Source organism: Chrysemys picta, chromosome 12 (genome assembly GCF_011386835.1).
Source record: "Chrysemys picta bellii isolate R12L10 chromosome 12, ASM1138683v2, whole genome shotgun sequence".
Classification (NCBI taxonomy): Eukaryota; Metazoa; Chordata; order Testudines; family Emydidae; genus Chrysemys; species Chrysemys picta.
This window is the reverse complement of record NC_088802.1, coordinates 8,953,309-8,967,017: the sequence shown is the minus strand read 5'-3', so window position 1 is coordinate 8,967,017 and position 13,709 is coordinate 8,953,309. Positions and strand designations below refer to the sequence as shown.

The following is a 13,709-nucleotide window of genomic DNA, read 5'->3' as shown; positions in this document are numbered from 1 at the left end:
TGCTCCACTCCTCCAACCGCTCAGCAATATAGCTTCAGGACCCCCCACAACACTCAGTAATTTAGGCTCTTAGTGAATTCAACTTATAGTAGGGGAACCTCAGTGGTAGTACACCATTGGCCCAACATGAATTCAGCTCAGCAGCCTGTAACTAGACTTCTAGTGATATTCCACAGTAGAGAGAGAAGAAGGTGCACTTGGTATTTCAGGTTCTCAAAAAGGGGCCCATACCATCATATACAAATATCTGTCCCCAGACTCTCTCAATTCACTAGGTTTTGGAACCCATGTCCCTTGTCTACGGAATGCTACTTAGTTGATGGCGAGTCCCTCTGTCATAAAACAGTTTCATTGTCCTCGATTCACATAATCGGGGTAACAACACTTTATTCTTCCTGCCCCAATAACAGAGAAACTAGGGATCCCACAGCAGCCAAAGTGACCATTTGGGCTGCTGTGGGTTCATGCTAGGTGGGGTGGGTGTGCCCATGCAAACAAGATCAGCCCCTGAAGTTCTTTTCCACAACTCGCCACAATTCACCACCAGATGTCAGGGTAGAGCTCATCCTGACTCTGCTTATAGTAGCGAGGCAGTCTGGCTCCCCACCGCCACAGAGGGGGACGAGCCCCGGCCGAACCGCCCTAGACGTGGTGGAGAATGTGGGCAGCAATCCCCCGATCCTTGTGAGAAGGGATCTGCGGTGGAGCGTGCCCGAGCAACCATGGATATGGTGCAGCTTATTAAGTTTTTAGAGGAAAGCCAACAACAGCAGCAGGCCGCCCAGCTCCAGGAGCAGCAGCAGCTGGTCCAGCAGCTCGGGACCCAACAGCAACAGCTGATTTTGGAGCTGGGACACCAGAACCGAGCCCACCAAGAGCAATGCCTGCAGCAGTTGGTGACCTTGCTACCCCATCCTGCGGGTGCCATTGGACCCCCCAGCCTGGCCCCTCCCATCCAGTAGACAAAGATGGGCCCCAACGACGACCCACAAGCTTTTCTGGTAACTTTTGAAAGGGTGGCGTTAGTCGCAGGCTGGGCCAAAGACCAATGGGCTACATTTTGGCCCCGTATCTGACCGGAACCGCCCAAACCGTATATCGGGGCATGTCTACGGACGTGGCATGGGATTACACCTGGGTAAAGGCAGCAATCTTAGATGCCCTGGACGTTAACCCAGAGACCTTCCAACAGTGCTTCCGGAGCTTGGTCTACCCTACAGGGCCCGACCCCAGATGGCAGCCCAAGAATTCAGGGAAGCCTGCAAGTGGTGGCTACAACCTGAAGGGCGAACCCTGGATGAGCTCATTGAACAAATTATTCTGGAGCAATTTGTCCATATACTCCCATTGTGAGGAAGGGCCTGGGTCCTCCGCCATCGGCCTACGACCTTAACTGCTGCCATCACACTGACGGAGGATTTCCTTGCCACCGAAGCACCAGTGGGACCAATCACTCGAGCTGCCCCGCCAGGACCGGAGCGCCCTAACCCAAAGAAAAGGGGGGCCACCAGGAGCAAACCATGAAATCCGTCATGGGGACCGTAGCCCCGACCCCGACCTGCCAAGGTCCAGGTTTGACAAGCCCTGGCACCTCAACCAGATGCCCGAGGGACCAACCAAAGCCACCCCCAGGGGCCAGGTGGGAACAGTGTCCCGGCCTGGGTGCTCGGATATCGGACCCTGTTTTTCCTGTGGGAAATATGGCCATTTGCAGCAAGACTGCACCGAGATGGATTGTAGCTTCAGATAGTTCTACACGGGAGAAGCCCGCGCCCGACCCTCACAAGGCGCCAAGATTACTGTGCCAGTGGTTGTCGAGGATTGCCTAACCATGGCCCTAATTGACTCAGGCTGTGATCAGACGCTCGTTTGCCAAAGCCTAGGCCTCCATGCTGACCCACGCCTGGGGGCGATCCGTCTACAATGCATTCACGGCAACATACCACCTTACCCCAGTGCCCAAGCCCAACTGACCGTGGATGGGGTCACACAATCTATGGTCGACCTGGTTCCTTGGCTCGCCTACCCGGTGATCCTGGGGTGGGACTGGCCAATTTTCCTGGAAGTCCTCCGCTCCAATGTCGACGAGAGGCCCGCAACTACCCCAGTACTGGAAGGGAGCCTCCCTGAGACCCAGTCAGAGGGGGAGGAGGCACCAGACCCCAACGGATGGGAAGAAGAGCCAGAGGACTCCCCTCCAGAAGCTGCTGCTTAACCCCTGCTTCACACTGACTTTTGTCGTAACCAAAGGGCAAATCCCACCCTCAGTCATGCTTACGAGCGACTAGCCACGGTCGATGGGGCCGACTTTGACCCGCACCGGGCGAAGCAATGGCCACACTTCGAACTGGGACAGGATCGGTTCTATCGGGTAGAACGGGACCCGCGCATTGGAGAACCCCAGAGCCAACTACTCGTGTCACCGGCGGGCAGGAATGAAACTCGCCCACGACATCCCGGCTGTTGGGCACTTGGGGCCACAAGAAGACTCTAGCCCAGATACTGACATGCTTCTTCTGGCCCAGCGTGCATCAGGAAGTAGGGAACTATTGAAACTGCTGCCGAGAGTGCCAGCTAGCCGAACCCCCGCGGACACCCAAGTCCCAGTTGGTTCCCATGCCCATCGTCGAAACGCTCTTTGAACGCGTGGCCATGGACGTGGTGGGGCCCCTCATGAAAAGCATCATGCGATTTCAGTATGTGTTGGTCCTAGTAGATTATGCTACCCATTTCTTGGAGGCAGTACACCTGCGGAGCATCACCAGCCGAACCACTGAGGGCGAGCCAGTGAAGGTCTTTGCTCGTGTAGGCCTGCCCCGGGAGATTCTCATGGGTCAGGGCTCAAGCCCCAACCTATAACCGAGACACGCAGAGCCACGACTTTAACAATGGAGACTGGGTCCTGCTTCTCCTGCCCTCGAGCGGGTCCAAGCTACTGTCCCGCTGGCGGGGCCCCTACGACGTGGTCCGGAAGGTGGGGCCCGTCACCTACGATGTCAACCAACCGGACTGACATAAGAAAGACCACGCCCTGCTTCAGTGGATGAATAAAATGAAAGACAATAATATGAGAATACAGCAATGGTACCTGGCATTCCAGCCCTATGCCTTTACTGTTCACCATAGGGCAGGCAAGAACCACGCTAATGCTGACTTCCTGTCATGCCTGGGAGGTGTGGAAGAGTCCAGCCACGAGGAGCGGAAGCCAGACTTAAGGGGGGTCTGGCTCCCCACCACCCCAGAGGGGATGAGCCTCTCTGGACACCAAAGTGAACAGAGCCAGCAAAACCTGCGCCCGCCCCTCAGAGGTCAAGGCGCAGGACAGGAAGTATAAAAGCCCAACCCCAGAGCTCACTTGAAACTCTGCCACTGGAGAGAACAGACGCCTGTGGCGTATCTCCCAGTGGGGAGACCACGGTGATCAGCGGGCAACCCGAGGACTGGCCAGACCAGCCAACGCCTGATTCTAGCCCGAGCCCAGAGACGCTGCCATTCCTACCGCTCGCCCATTACCCTGAGGAACTGCCAGGCCTGCCGTTTGCCAGATACCCCAAGGAGCTGCCAAACCAACCGCTCGCCAGCTACCCCGAGGAGCCCATGGTGTGAGACCCCGTGTAGGATGCCATCCGGATCCAAGTACCTCTAACGGAGGAGGTAGGAAGTAGCCCGGGGGCAGCCGACTCTACTCTGGCTGCAACACTACCAGAGCCAATGTCAGTGTGTTGCAGTCAGGATCCCCACTGACACAGCAGCGGGTCTTTTGCCACTGCTAGGGCCCCGGGCTGGGACGCAGTGGAGTGGGTGGGCCTGCGTCTCCTCTGCCACGCATCTTGCAGATGGCAGTCTCCCCGTCTCCTCGGCTGCTCAGAGCCAGGAGCCTGGGGTTTCCTGTTCAACCGTTTGCTCAGCCCCTGCCTGAGCGCCTGAGCTACTGACTGTTTGTTGCCCTGCCCTGACCCAGGTCCTGGGCCTGCTAATATTGAACTTGTTTGCTTGTCTCCTGCCTGAGGGCCTGAGCCACTGACTGTTTGCTGACCTGCCCTGACCCAGGACCTGAGCCTGCTAATACTGAACCTGTTTGCTCAGCTTCCGCCTGAGGGCCTGAGCCACTCACTGTTTGCTGACCTGCTCTGACCCAGGGCCTGGGACTGCTAATACTTAACCTGTTTGCTGAACTCCTGCGTGAGGGCCTGAGCTACTGACCGTTCGCCACAAGACAGGCTAATTCCCCGACACCCCTGACCAAAGTAGCGAGGCGGTCTGGCTCCCCGCCACCCCGGAGGGGTGCAAGCCCCAGCCGAATCGCCGTACATATCCATCAAAAATATAAAGCATAAACATTGAGTTCTGACACGCCTAAGTAATATGCGCTCAGTGTTCTGCAGTCGCTCACCCAACTTTGGTCAACAGTGACCAACCTGTGACCAATGCTGGCAACTAGAAACAACAAAAGGCCCGCTGGTAAGTGACTGTGAGAAGCAACCCAGGGACCATAGGCAATTTCAGGAGGAACAAACATGCCCAGAATGTCAATAATGTTCATGACCCAACCATATGTTGTCAGAACCAGGATCTCACCTGGAGTGGCTCTCACAAGCTAAGAGGGCTGCAGCATGGGCAGGATTTCAAAAAGCAACTACCAAAATTCTGCATATGCTACAGGGGTTAAGGAGGGATGCTTTTCCCATACAGTCAGTGCTGTCCCCAATGTCCCAGTGTGGCACTAAGGGGTGCTGTGCAGAAGGGGTGGTGCTGCTCTAGCATGGGGTTGGGGAGCGCTGAGCTACAAGGAGCAAGGTGGGAGCTTACTAGAGGGCACAGTCCCCTTGCAGTCAATGCTGACCCCACAGTCCCCTTGCAGTCAATGCTGACCCAAATACCCCAGCAGAATGTATTTTCTGTGGGGAAAAAAATTCTGCGTGGCACATGAATTCTGCATGTTACAGTGGCGCAGAATTCCCCAGGAGTACCCCTTGGAGTCGGGGCTGGCCCAAATGCCCCAGCACGGTGCTGTGCTGCAATGAATCCTGGATTTCACATTAGAAACAACCAACTCATTGGCCCTGCTTCTCACTAAACATCCCCAAGCACTTTCTCTCATCACTGGGGTATGTTTCCCCAGTCACCTGGCCAAACACTCTCTTCAGTTATTCCATTCTGCCCCATCATCTAAAATCCACTTATATTTTCTTTGGACACAGGATTCCTGAATCACTTCCTGGTACCCACCTGCCCCACCCCAGAGGTAGCTGCAGTTGAGCAATCATGGCCGTTCTGTCCCTAAACCGCTTATGCTGTTTACCCAACTGGATGTCTGTTTCCAGACACCTTGGCTCCTCCCCAACAGTCCCACCCGGACGGACCAGATCCCCCTCCCCCTGTGTGTGCACAGCCTCATGAGGACACAGATTTAAGGATAAATAAGCCCCAGTGGTTGCTCCCTGGCTGTTATTCTCAGCATTGGAGGCTTCCCGTTTGCTCCAGCATCCCCCATTCACCTTCGTGCTGAACCGAGAGACACGACTGTGAGTGTGCCCAGGAGAAGGGCAGGTGAGTCTGTGCTACCCAGGGCCCCACTGCCTCAGAGCTAGGGACAGAGGGGTCCAGAGAGTGAATAAAGTGGAAGAACAGCAGGAATTGGGATCAATCTAAATAATTACCCATCTACTACCATTTCCACAGACCCCACTCTTAGAGCTGGGGAGGGAAACCAGGAGTACAGACTCCCAGCCCCCCTCTCCTCCCCTGCTCTAGTGCATTAGACGCCACTGCCCTCTTAGAGATAGTGTCAGCTGGTGGAACTCTTTGCCAGAGGACGTTGTGAATGCCAACACTATAACAAGGATCAAAAAAGAAAAGATAAGTTCATGGAAGACAGATCCACCAATGACTATTAGCCAGGATGGGCAGGGACGGTGTCCCTAGGCTCTGTTTGCCAGAATCTGGGAGTGGGCGACAGGGGATAGATCACTTGATAATCACCTGTTCTGTTCATTCCCTCTGGGGCACCTGGCATTGGCCACTGTGGGAAGACAGGACACTGGGCCAGATGGCCCTTTGGTCTGACCTACTGTGGCCGTTCTTATGTTCTTATGGTTGATGCTAATCAGGGAGCTCAGCAGGGAGCTGGAGCATGAACAGAAAAGACCAGGGGACTATATTTCTTAATGGGGATCTAGGCTGATGTAGGGAGCTACCTCCTGCTGTCTGGATTTAGGTGGCTGGGACTGGAAGGGAGCCAGTGCCCTCTAGAAGGGAAAAACCCCAGATCCCGTTTCCTATAACTCCCTCCTGGGGAGGGGGGGGGTTTCCCTTCCAGCTGCTGCAATGCTGGGACTCCTCCCTGCGCTCCCCTGCCTGCTTCTCCTCTGCCTGCCGAGCTTCAGCTCTGGCTCCGATGACGACGGCACCGTGGTGCTCACCACCAGTGGCCCCATCCGGGGCAAGCGCCTCCAGGCTGGCTCCAGCACAGTGACGGCCTTCCTGGGCATCCCCTACGCCGAGCCCCCCGTGGGGGCCTTGCGCTTCCAGAAACCGCTTCCCCACCAGCCCTGGAGCCAAATCCTGGAAACCACCAGCTTCGGCAATGTCTGCCCCCAGCCTTCGCTTCCTACTTCCCTGAGACCAAATTATTGACACCCACAACGCCGCAGTCTGAGGACTGCCTCTTCCTCAATGTCTGGGTGCCCCATCCCCAGCCCCCTGCACCAGCCCCCATCCTCATCTGGATCCACGGCGGTGGGTTCTTCACCAGGGCAGCCTCCCTCGAGATCTATGATGGGCGCTTTTTAGCAGCAAAATTATCGTGGCCTCCATGAACTACCGGCTGGGGGCCCTGGGCTTCCTGTCTCTGCCCCCAGCCGCCCCGGGGAATGCCGGCCTGTGGGACCAGCGCCTGGCGCTGCGCTGGCTGCGGGACAATGCAGCCGCCTTTGGTGGGGATCCAGCCCTCGTGATGCTTTCCGGCCATGACTCTGGGGCTGCGTCAGTCGGCTTTCACCTCCTCTCCCCGGGGAGCCGGGCCCTCTTCACCCGCGCCTTGCTGCAGAGTGGATACCCCACAGCACCCTTGGGTTTGAGTTCACTTGAGGAGGCCAAGGAGAGAGGCCAGAGGCTGGGGCAGCTGCTGGGCTGCGCCGATAGCGATGACATGGCCTTGGTGGGCTGCCTGCAGGGGAAGGAAGCAGGGGAGTTCCCCAAACACGAGTTCTCCATCTTGCGCCACAGGGAGCTGCTGAGGCTGCCCTTTCTTCCAACAACAGATGGGGATTTCCTGCCTGATTCACCATCAAGACTCCTGCAGGCTAAGCAGAGCCAGCCTCTACCCATCGCAGCTGGTTTCACTGCCAACGAAGGCTCCTACCTACTACTCTTTGCTGCCCCCACCTTACAGCTGCAGAACGCCAGCAACGTCGGTATGGAGGAGCTGCTGCAGGTGTTGAAGCTGATGGTGCCAGGGGCACCAGAAGAGGCCGTCCAGGCTGTGGCTCGGTGGTACAGCCAGGAGGGGGAGAAGCAGGGTGAGGCACAGTATCGATGGGCCATGGAACAAATTGTTGGTGACTACATCGTTGTGTGCCCACTAGCCGAGGTGGCTAGGCGAGAAACAGAGGCCGGCAATCCCGTGTTTGCCTACAGCTTCAACCAGCGCCCCAGTGGATTTTCTACAGCAGAATGGACAGGGGTGCCACATGGCTCTGAGCTCCCCTATCAGTTTGGAACTCTTCGGTCCCTGGCAGGAGCCAACTCCACGCACACAGAGGCTGAGGAAGTGCTGAGCCGCACGATGATGCAATGGACTGCAGAGTTCGCCAGGACCGGGTAAGGGAATCCCCCACTATCCTCTGATCCCCTGAGCCAGACCATGAGAGCAGCTGTCACTCTTTGGCCAGGGGAACACAACATCCAGGAAGAGCCGGCTCAATGCCATAGCAAAGAACAGGTCTCTTTGGAAAATAGTTAATCTAACTGGTTGAAGCCCATGACCTAGAGCTGATCTTACTTCAGGGAGGTTATATCTGAGCCCCCTGAGTCCAAGTTAGTGATAATTCCCTTCTTCCCTCATCAAGATGTCGGTGATCCCACAAATACACGCATCCACATTCAAGGAAACATGGCTTTTAGCTAGTAGCCAATGATCTCAAAGCTCTGCCTGCCCTTTCACAGTCCGGCCACACAAGCTCAGGGGATGTCCATGCTACAAACACTATACAGGCAGGGGTGAAAGTAACTTACAGGACTGCCGGAGTCCTGAGGTGGCTGGAAGCCCCCAGGGCCCAGGGGCAAATTAAAGGGCCCGGGGCTCCGGCCGCCGCAGAGCCTCGAGCCCTTTAAATCCCGGACCCAGCCCAGCCGCCAGAGCCGCGGACAGGATTCAAAGGGCTCTGGGCTCCCCACAGTGGAGGGGAGCTCTGAGCCCTTTAAATCCCGGCCCCAGCCCGGCAACCGGCTCAGGCATAGATTCAAAAGGCCGGAGCTCCCGCAACTGCAGGGAGCCCCGAGCCTTGCCGGGCTGGGGCCGGGATTCAAGGGCCCCAGAGCTCCTTCCGGTGCGGGGAGCCCCGAGCTCTTTAAATCCTGGTGCCAGCCCAGCCACCGGAGCTTTGGGCAGGATTTAAAGGGCTCTGGGCTCCCCACAGTGGAAGGGAGCTCCAATCCCTTTAAATCCCGGCCCCAGCCCGGCAGCCAACTCGGTAGGGTCGGCTCCAGCATTTCTACCGCCCCAAGCAAAAAAAAAAAAAAAGCCGCGATCACAATCGGCAGCGGCAATTGGGGGGAAAAAAGCCGCGATCGGCGGCAGCAGTTCAGCGCCAGATCCTTCGCTCCTAGAGGGAGTGAGACCTGCCGCCCCCTAATTGCCGCTGGTGCCGCCCTTCTCCCTTGGCCGCCCCAAGGACCTGCTTGTTAAGCTGGTGCCTGGAGCTGGCCCTGCGGCTTGGGCGTGGATTCAAAAGGCCGGAGCTCCCGCTGCTGCGGGGAGCCCTGAGACCTTCAAATCCTGGCCCCAGCCCAGCCGCCACAGCTGCGGGCGGAATTTAAAGGGCTCTGGGCTCCCCTTTAAATCCCCGCCGCGGAAGCCGGTGCGGTCCGGCACTGCATACTGACTCTTGCTAGCAAAACTCCAAAAGAAATCTTTAAAATTAAAACATTCTCCGTTTTCATCTTAACCACCCAGTTTGGATCCGTTCACTCCCAAATTACGGAAGTGAAGGAGACAGCTGTGAAAATTAAAAAGATAATATCCAACACATAGAAGAAAGGGGAAGCTGATACTAATGAATATAAATCAGACATTAGGAATTGTAGAAAATTGAGAAGAGAAGCAAAGTGACACATAGAGAAATCTATGACCAGCAGAGTTAAGGACAATAAAGAGTTCTTTGAATATATTAGGAAACTAGAATTCTGACTATGAGATTGGTCCATTACTAGCTGGAAATGGCAGAATTATCAATCGTAAGGCAGAAAAGGCAAAACTGTTCAATAAATAATTCTCCTCTGTATTTGGGGAAAAAACAGATACTATAGTCTCATTGCATGGGGATGATAACACTTTTTCTATTCCATATGTTACATAGAAGCTACTAAAGTTAGTACAACTGAGTGAGGCCATCTTAAATGAGGGCAAATGGTGGCTTCAGACAACCTTCCTGGTTAGAGCCTCCTATTGGTGCCCCCATAATCCCTAACACTTCAGTGGTTTTCCCTGTCCCCCCCCCCCGACACACACACATATTGTTCAGTTCCCCACTCTGCCCCTTCCAATGTCTCTGAGCACAAAGGAAGTCCATATTCCCTGAGGGAAGTGTGGCTTCAGTCCCAGTCCAAACAATGGGAAACAGTGGACATCTTTCCTAGTGGGGGTCTCTCTTTGGAAAGGGCCATAGGCCAATGGTAACCATCATGACTCATGGCAGCCTGTGGCTTCAATGTCATCAAGATCAATGGGAAAGAGCAGCCATCTTTATAAAGGGAAACCTGTAGTGTCATCCCATATGAGGAAAACAGGCGGAAGCAGCCATCTTAACTTAAAGCAGCCTGTGTCTTCATCCATTTTGGAAACAATCGAGGATGGCAGTCATTTTGGAAAGGAGCCAAACTTTGCAAATTGGCTCCTAATGACCCCTGCCTCCAGGATGTCACACTTTGGCAGGAGCAAGTTCTCAGCCTTTCCAAGCCCAGGTACTAACATCTATGTGGTGTGTTTAATTTCTCCCCAGGATGCATACAGGGGATGAGGGCAGGGGAAGGAAGTGGACCCACTATGACCCCACAAAACAAAACTTCCTCCACGTCAAACTAAAGTCGGACCAAATTAAGGAGATGCCCCTCACGGAACGCTGCAGCCTCCTAGCATCGCTGCTCGCAAAGAAGCCGAGCCCCACAGGTGAGCATCAGCAGGGTGAGCGGACAGCATCCCTAGAGAGGAACGGTCTGGTGTTCCCCATCCCTCTGAGCCAGCCACTCCTCCCCACTACTGAGGTTGGATTGGAGCTGGCGCCCCACAAAGGGGAAGGACCCCAGATCACATTCCCATTTCCATGGGATCTCCTGGCCTCCTAGAGGTTCCCCATTCTCCTGCCTGGGGGAGATCTCACATGCCCTGAGGACTTCATAACCCATCTTCTGCGGGGAGCCACAGGTTCTGACCCATCTTCACTGGGTAGGATGATGACGCCCATGTTTCCTGTACCCGCCCAACCCCAAGTGCCCCCATTCCAGCCGATGGGCCTTGAGCTCAAAGGGGGAGTCCCAGCAGGGTGAGTGGGGGTGGAGGGATGGATCCAATGAGAGAGGGGACTGGGGCAGGTGGCCTGTAAGGTCACTGAAGAGAAAAGAGGCAATGAAAGAAAGAAACACAACTGACTCTGGGGAGGGGCGCAGCCTCTGTGTCACTGTGTAGCACAGGGAGCAAAGGAGAAACCAGTAGTCACTAGGAATCCTGTGTGCCAGGGACCTCTTATGGGAGACAGAACAGAGCCTTGCACCTTGGACACCGGGAGTCACAGATGCTACGAAACACGAGAACTCCACCAGCACAGTATCCCCTACTGCTAGAATATAGTGCTGTGGGGGGAGGGGGAAAGCACTGACTGCGGGGATAGTCCCCTGCTGAGCCCCCCATGCCGCTCTCTGCAGCAAAGCGCCCCCTGGAACACAGGGATTAGCACTGACCATAATGGGAGAGTACCCCACACTGAACCTGTGCAGCGCCTGGTTTCCCCTGCAAGTCTCCCTTCCCATTTGCAACTAGACCAGACGCTGCATAGTCTGACCTCATCCTCACTGCTCTTAACCTCACTTGCTGTGTGTCCCGCAGAAGCAGAGTCCGGACGTGACCAGCCCGGGGGGCTGTGAATGAAGAGCTGAGCAATTACAATCCCCTGAGGAAACCCTCCCTGCAGCCAAGAGCATCCAGTGCCCGATAGCGCCTGCTCATTCAGTAACAAGGATCCTGCTAATAAACCTCCTGGGAACCCACGGATTGGCCCTCCCTCTGCAACTCCTCCACCTCCAGTGCATTAAAGCATATTTAGTGTGTAGAAAATATCCTGGTCTGTGAGGTTGATTAGCTGCTCCTGAGTAGGGGGGACAGAGAGAGTGTGTGTGAGTGTCTTGGGGGTGTGTGGAAGTTAAGTGGTGAGATAATGGGGAACAAAGACTATACGGGGAGTTAAATGATGCTCTGGGGTTTGAAGAGGCAGATGACAAAGCCTAGAGATCACACGGTGTATCCAGAGCCCAAATGAGCACCCAGGAGTCCAGACTGCCCGACCGCCTCCCTCTAATGCACTAGACCCCACTCCCCTCTCCGAGCTGGGCTACAACCCAGGAGTCGTGGCTCCAAGCCCCCTGCTCTAACCCACTGGACCACCTGCCCCCGGTAGCGAGTGCTCAGTGAGGAAGAGTCATACATACCAGGGAGTGTCGGGAAATTGGCAATTATAGGATACAGGCAAAAGAGACAGGTTTATAACCAGCTCGAGGGCAGCGCAGATGACAATTGCCCCCCCAAATTCCCGGGAAGGAGATGAGGAACAGGGAGAGCTCCCCACACTCACACAGCGCCCCGTCCACACAACCCACATCCCTGCACAGATCCCCTCTGTGGAGCTGGGAATATGTGGTCCAATCAGCTCTCAGCCCACCTGCTCCACGACTGGTGGAGTTTGGGATAGGGGCACCTGCCCACCTGGGGGGCTCGGCTTGTTACACTGGGTTTCTCAGAACCCAAAGCCATGGTAACTTAACTGTTTCTTTCCAGGTGGTTTCAGGAATAAATCAATGGGAGCACAGCTCATCTGTCTGATAGGTAATTGGCACAAGCAGGAGTGTGCGTGCACACACACACACACACACACAGGTTTAGAGCATTTCAAAACATTTATATTTACCTAGCGTGATGAAATGATTTGGTGGAATCAGCAGCCAGGCTACCGGCAGGCGCTCTCTTCCTTCTTACTGCTGGAGAGTTAGATGTCAGGTCCTTGCCCAGAGAAAACTTCCTCGGACTGCTCCAATGCAAATTCTTTTGTCTAATCTTTTGTAGCTAACTTTAAACAAAGCACGGAGCCAGTGACCCCTAGAAGGTCAGCATAGTAACCTCTACTACATCACCAATTCTCATTTCAACAAACTACTCGTTATCTCAAAACATTTCTAGTATTTCTAGTCCTAACAACCATATGCCAGGGCACTTACAACCAAGGAAGGAGTCACATGCTATACATCTGTTCTCATTAGTAAACTATTCTTCTTGAGTGTCTCTATCAGTAGATGCTGGGTTTTGCACCAATTTTATTGGTTAAAATGCCACTCTGGCTCATTCCAACTTTTCCACGGTCAATAAGGAAAGCGCCAGCAGCTTGTTTGGATCAACAGGTAGGGTGACCAGATGTCCCGATAAAATCGGGACTGTCACGATATTTAGGCGTTTGTCCTGCATCCTGACTGGGACTCCTCTGTTTTTCTTTTTGCTCTGCCGGCGGAACTCCCCACCCCATGTGTCCCGATATTTTCTTCATCCCACCTGGTCACCCTATCAACAGGAGAACAAAGAAGATGGGGATAAATGAAATTAGCCACAGGGAAAACCTCAGCTGACATCTACTTATCTTGGGTCACCCAATGAAATTAATAGGCAGCAGATTTAAAACAAAGAAAAGGATGTTTTGCTTCACACAACGCACAGTCAACCTGTGGAACTCTTTTCCAGAGGATGTTGTGAAGGCCAAGACTATAACAAGGTTCAAAAAAGCACTTGATAAATTGAAGGAGGATAGGTCCATCAATGGCTATTAGCCAGGATGAGCAGGGATGGAGTCCCTAGCTTCTGTTTGCCAGAAGCTGGAAACAGGCGACAGGGGATGGATCACTTGACGATTCCCTGTTCTGTTCATTCCCTCTTGGGCACCTGGTATTGGCCTCTGTTGGAAGACAGGATTCTGGGCTAGTTGGACCTTTGGTCTGACCCAGTGTGGTTGTTCTTATCTTCTTATGTCCTTACTCACTCCTGAACCACAGCTCAATGCTATCCCAAGACTAAGATCTCCCCACTCTCCACAGCTCTATTAATGATGTTCTATCCCGATCTACAGCCCACTGCTATCCCTGCCCTGGATTCCCCACACAGCTCTTCTGGTGCCCCATAATGTTGACCCACAGAAGCCTGCTAGAGCAGTCCTGGGATTCCCCCCAACACATCTCCA

General features: G+C 54.5%; 1 pseudogene; it reads left to right on the top strand.

The window, feature by feature from the left end:
- The first annotated feature begins 6,327 nt into the window (after nucleotides 1–6,327).
- LOC135974580 (acetylcholinesterase-like) lies at nucleotides 6,328–7,825 on the top strand (annotated as a pseudogene).
- Nucleotides 7,826–13,709: the final 5,884 nt, after the last annotated feature.